The 6,000-nt window shown below is 42.6% G+C and overlaps 1 protein-coding gene across 3 annotated transcripts in view; it reads right to left on the bottom strand.

The window, feature by feature from the left end:
* The window catches only part of KBTBD12 (kelch repeat and BTB domain containing 12), a 75,399-nt gene that overhangs the window by 26,481 nt on the left and 42,918 nt on the right, over window positions 1–6,000 (bottom strand). Inside the window, exons 5-6 of one of the 3 annotated variants that reach the window (XR_006102452.1) lie at window positions 4,720–4,887; window positions 3,720–4,128 (exon numbers count right to left, since the gene is read on the bottom strand). The exons of 1 other annotated variant lie outside the window; for it this stretch is intronic. The gene's annotated coding sequence lies outside the window, so the exon portion shown is untranslated. Of the gene's footprint in view, window positions 1–3,719; window positions 4,129–4,719; window positions 4,888–6,000 lie in introns of those variants that run through there. One more of the 3 variants, XR_006102453.1, reaches the window with a different exon arrangement.

Raw genomic sequence — 6,000 nt, 5'->3', positions numbered from 1 at the left:
TTACAGATGACCACAAATTCAGAAAAGAGAGATGTAGTAGTGATGGGTGACTTCAACTATCCTGATATTGCTGGAACTCCTCAAGGTCTAGCAAATTCCTCATTTGCCTTGGAGCAAATTTCATTGTCCAAAGGTGAAGAGAACCAAGGGGATCAGCTATTTTGGATCTGATCCTAACAACAGAGCCTAGTTAATGAAGTGCAGTGGTGGGAGAAGTGACCATGTTCTCCTGGGTTTGTTTACAGTGGAAAGGAGAAGTCAGGATAGTCAACACACATTCTAGACTTTCGAGAGCGAATTTCATAAACTTAGAGAAGTATTGAGGTGATCCTGGTCAGAAATACTAAAAGAGAAGAAGTTCAGGACGGATGGGAGTTTCTCAAAAGAGAGATACGAAGGCACAATTTCAAAACAGTTCCAGTGAGAAAGAAAAATGGGAGGTGTCTTAAGAGCCCGGATGGATAAGGAACTTTCAATGAGCTAAGTTTGAAACGGAAAGTATAGAAATGGAAAAAGGGGGGACAATCACAAAGGAATTCAAAGAAATAGGGCTGTAGGGAAGTCAAAAAGCTAAAGCGCAGATGAAACTCAGGCTTGCTAGAGAGGTTAAAAAGATAAAAAGGGATTTTTGGATATGCCCGCAGCAAAAGGAAGAACAGGAAATGGTAGGGTCCTGAGTAGAAAAGATGGCAAAATGCTAACAGAAGGCAGAGAAAAGGCAGAAATTACTAACACTTCTTTGCTCATTTCTCAGAAAAGGAAAAGGGTGCTCAACCTGAGGATATGGAGCAGAGGACAGAATAGGGAATTCAGACAGAATAAGTAAAGAGATAGTAGAGGATACCTTGTTAATCTAAAGAATTTAATCTCCAGACCAGATGAACTACATCCAAGGGTACTAAAGAACTGGCAAATGTAATATTGGAGCCATTGGCAATAACTTTGAGAACTCCTGGAGAAAGGAGAGATCCCAGCCGATGGAGGAGGGCACGTGTCCCATCTCAAAGGGGCAAAAAGAGGATCCCAACAATTATCGTCCAGTCAGTTGACATCAATACCAGGAAAGATTCTAGAGCAGATCATTAAACAGAGAGCTGTGAACATCTAAAAGCAATGCCATAATCACAAAGTCAAGGTTTCAGAGAAAAAGTCATGCAACAAATCTTATTTTTATTGTCTTATGTTTGTTGTTACCCACCTCGATCCAATACAGGGAGAGTCGGGATACAAAATAAAATCTTCTTCTCTTCTTCTTTTTTTCTATTCTTCTTTTCTTCTTCACTTCCGATGTCCTAACTTAGTACGGACTGAGTCCGTACAAAATGCAGCACCCTTCCACATGGGGCCCCATACGACGTCAGACCGCTGCTCTATACGGGGCGGGGAGATTGTGATGTCGTCGCTCCACGCACAGGGCGCTTAGTGCGCCCTTTGCGCAGAGCAGGAAGGAGCTCCATTTCAGAGCTCCTTCCTGGTTTGCATCGGAGCGCAGCTTTCAGACGGCTGCGCCAGCGACGCAAAGGAGAAAGGGCCAAGCGGCCCCTTTCTCCTCTCCCCGCTGCCGAGGGGGTGTCTGGGCTTGAAGCCCCAAGGACACCCCTTTCCAGCTGCGGGGAAGGCCTTTTGCCGCTTCCCTGCAGCCCAGAAAGCGGCGGATCGGGGCCTCAGCTTCTGCCGTTCTAGCCATGAGGCCCCAATCCAGTGGGAAAGCATGCCTACAGGCCGCCCCAAAGGGGTGGTCTGTAACGTGGCAGTGCTCCTTTTCATCCGGAGAGAAGTGACCAGTGGGTCCACAGGGCTCTGTCCTAGGCCCTGCTATCTACATCTTTATCAATGACCTGGATGACAGAATTGGGAGCATACTTATCAAATCTGCAGATGACACCAATTAGGAGGAATAGCTAATACTCCAGAGGACAGGATCAAAATTCAAAACGACTGAATAGACTAGAAAGTCGGCCAAACTAAGCTAACAAAATGAAATTCAACACAGAGAAATGTATGGTACTGCACTTAGGGTGGAAAAATGAAATGCACAGATATAGGATGGGGGATACCTGGCTGAATGAAACTACATGTGAAAGGGATCTGGGAGTCCAAGTAGACCACAAGTTGAACATGAGTCAACAGTGCGATGTGGCAGCTAAAAAGGCCAATGCGATTTTAGGCTGCATCAATAAAAGTATAGTGTCTAGATCAAGATAATTAATAGTGCCGCTGTATTCTGCTTTGGTCAGGCCCCACCTGGAATATTGTGTCCAGTTCTGGGCACCACAATTTTAAAAGGACATTGAGAAACTGGAGCACGTCCAAAGGAGGGTGACTAAAATGGTGAAGGGTCTGGAAACCGTGCCCTATGAGGAACGCTTTAGGGAGCTGGGGATGTTTAGCCTGGAGAAGAGAAGGTTAAGAGGTGATATGATAGCCCTGTTTAAATATTTGAGGAGACCTTGTGGTCTCTTCCAACTCTATGATTCTACGATTCCATGACTTTAATAAACTTACTCTGCACTACAATGATGGTAGATTATAGTAACTAAATTCAACATAAATTTGCCAGTGACTAATCCTAGCCGGGGAAATCCACAACCTTTAAATTGCAGAGCTGAATGTGCAAAAATGACTGAGAAAATTCTGCCTCTATGCTACTGTATACAATACAGCATAATGAGGACATCAGTGGGTTATTACAATTCTCTTTAGTGACCAGTTTAAATGACAATCAGGTCCTCAGATGGCTATAGAAAGGCTTGCTATACAACAGCCTTTCTCTCAAATATGCTCTGACATTAATAGAACATGAATTTGGAGAGAGAACAAAACAGATGTTTATTTAGCATCAACTCTAAACACTACAACACACTGTAAGTCCATTATCTGCACAGGGCCATAGCTCTTCACTTATGAGGGGGGCGGAAATGAAGATTCATTTTTGGAAGCATTAAAGGATTTTCCAGTGATGCAGTCTCATTTTGTCTGTTCAAAGGATGATCCTTTGGAAATTTAGGATTTAAAAGAGGTTGATTTTTATATGTAAGTAGTTCAGCAGCACTGATGGACTTATGATGTGATACAATGCCAGTTAGAGTAGAATATATAGAAATATTTCCATTCATTTCTCTCGACTGCAGTTGAGGCCACAAACCCAGTTGTTAGAACCAAGCAGGGTAGGTCAACTGAATTAATGTGAACTTGCTAAGTCAAAAGATAATTATTTCCTTTGATTCACTGGGTCTATTTCCACTGGAACTATCAACTGTATCTAGATCACAGATTCCAGCAATAGTTATTTAATAGGCAAAGTACTTATTTTCCTAGGAGTTTTTGTTTATGAAGTGTTCTGAATCTGTATCCTGTACTGAATTTCTCTGCTAACATTTTGACTGACTGTCATATTGAGGAGGGAGCTAACTTGTTTTCTGCTGCTCCAGAGACTAGGACGCAGAGCAATGGATACAAACTACAGGAAAAGAGATTCCACCTCAACATTAGGAGAAACTTCCTGACAGTAAGGGCTGTTTGACAGTGGAACAAACTCCCTCGGAGTGTAGTGGAGTCTCCTTCTGTAGAGGTCTTTAAACAGAGGCTGGATGGCTATCTGTCAAGGATGCTTTGATTTAGATTTCCTGAATGGCAGGGGGTTGGACTGGATGGCCCTTGTGGTCTCTTCCAACTCTACGATTCTATGATTCTATACTCCATCTTTCCCACTTTAATTGATTTTCTATGACGAGGGGGAAAGGCAGAATACAAAGCAAGAAAACATGGGGAGATTACCAATGGAAGATGAGAATGTCTGGACCACCCTAAAAATGTATGCTTGAAGCACTTCCTTTACATTACAAAACTATGGTAATTGCTTGTCAAGAACCCATTTTAACTGTTTTTGGGGATTTGATTTTTTAAAAAAATTGTCAGTTTAGAGAAAATATACTATTTAAATGCACCCTTTCGAATAGTTCTCAGTGCAAATGACATTTGTCTTAAATGTGTGCTTCTATGGAGAAGTTCCTCTGATTCCAGAATACCTGCCTGTTTTCTGTGACCCAAAAATGCCATGACAGAGAATATCTAGCCACAGTATCATTCAAGTCACAACCGCTCCATCCCTCTCTCCACAGTCAGTGCCTGGAAAATACAAAATAATTGGAGGGGAGCAAGATCAAGTGAGAGCAATGTTGTCAGTAGCTTCATAATGTACCATAAGCAGTGATGAGGAAAACCCAATATAAAAGAGCAATCTTGAGGTCCTCTTTTGCAATCATCTGAGTCCCAGAGGTTTCTATTGTAATTACCTCTGTATTCATAAGTGAGAGGAAGTTCAGCAAATGCCCCTAAAACCAGTGAATAAAACAGGTGAATACTCAAGGGAAAGACTAAGCTTTTGTTCCCCTTAGGCTTTGTCCTGTTGCTATGGAAGCAGACAACTCCAGCCTACATCCTAAGAACAGATATTATCCCCAGTTAACAGCAAAAAGGAACCCTGGGCAGAAGGGTTTTCTACCTGCCACAAAAGGCCCCACCTGGACAGCAGTGTTGAATACAGGGAGGGTCCCTATTCTGCAAACAACTGTCCAAGACATTGCTCAAAGACAGTTGTTTCAGATTAGTAACCATCAAAGGGAAATGTTCTCTATACAAGCGCTGTATCAAGACTTTTTCTTTCCCTATTTAAATTGACAGGTCTCCTATACCTATTTTACTCAAATAAAGTGTCACCTCTTCCTTGGCAATCAGTGCAGTTCATCGTACATCTGTTCTGGTGGATCCATATGTCCTCACTCAGACTCATGCTTCTGTTTTGTTAGGGTAGACAACTGTGGCAGGTCTGGGGGGGGGCACTGTTATGCCCCAAGAGCCTCCAGGAGTCACATGGATTACCTAAAACTAAAAGTTAAAAAAAGGAACCTTGGATTAGCTGGAAGTCCATGTCTGGTTCTCAAAAATGGATATTTTGGTATGAAAAAAGTACAAGGAGGTCTTGCAACCTATTTAAAAGGCAAATGGTTGTACTTGAAGGCTTCCAGGTGCAGCAATTCACTCTTTAGAGCCAGAAAAACATCATTTGGGGGATTGTGGAGATGTTAAAGGCCACAAAGACATCCTTAATGCAACCCTTTTATCCACCCTTGTGTTGTGTAAATGATTGTATTGTCTCCAACATGGAATATAGAATATTTTATTGTGGGGAAAAGACCATTTCCCTCCTAATGTGCTTCTAGTTAACAGCATGAGCTTTCATAGACTTACCGTATATACCTAACTATAAGTCAACCTCATGTTTAAGTCAAGGGAAAGTTTGGGGGGCCAAAATCATGGATTTTCATATGACTCATGGATAAACTGAGGATAAAACTTAGGGGCATGTAGCAAACAATGTAAAGGACAACGTTTACTGTCTTCATACAGAAATGTCTTATTCAGATCCTTCTCAGCCCAATTCCTCTTAGCACCCCCTTGAGGGGAAATACCAAAGAGGTGACACCACTGCCATTTTTCTGCCCAAGCATCCAAAAAGGCAAGAAGTGGCATCATGGTGGAAAAAGTAGAAGGGGCTGGTGATTCTTTTGGGTGCTTCCAGGATGGAGTAAGCTCTTATCTTTTGCCGCGCTATGTAGAGATGGTGATCTATGCCAACCTGCTTCCTTTGACTTGGAGGACCTGATCTCCCATGTGGGACCAATCTATCCTATCACTGTTGATCTCATGGGTGGTTATTTCAATCTGGCTGACTGTCATTTCAGTGTCACCCCCTCTGACAGTGTCACCTCCTCTGACAGTGTCACCTCCTCTGACAGTGTCCCTCCTGGGATGCCACTGACTGACTGCACAACTTACTGTCTCTTCCTTTGCACGTGAAAGACAGAGGCAGACTTGCTTCTTGCAGAGCAATTTTACAGAAGAGTGCCACCAAATTTTGCCCCATATCATGGCTCTGATATGGGATAGAGACTTTTTTAAAAAATAAAATTTGGAATCCGGGCCAGATGATGGTCTAAA

This window comes from Sceloporus undulatus, chromosome 2 (assembly GCF_019175285.1).
Source record: "Sceloporus undulatus isolate JIND9_A2432 ecotype Alabama chromosome 2, SceUnd_v1.1, whole genome shotgun sequence".
Lineage (NCBI taxonomy): Eukaryota > Metazoa > Chordata > Lepidosauria > Squamata > Phrynosomatidae > Sceloporus > Sceloporus undulatus.
The sequence above is the reverse complement of the archived record's forward strand: the minus strand, read 5'-3'. Positions and strand labels throughout refer to the sequence as shown.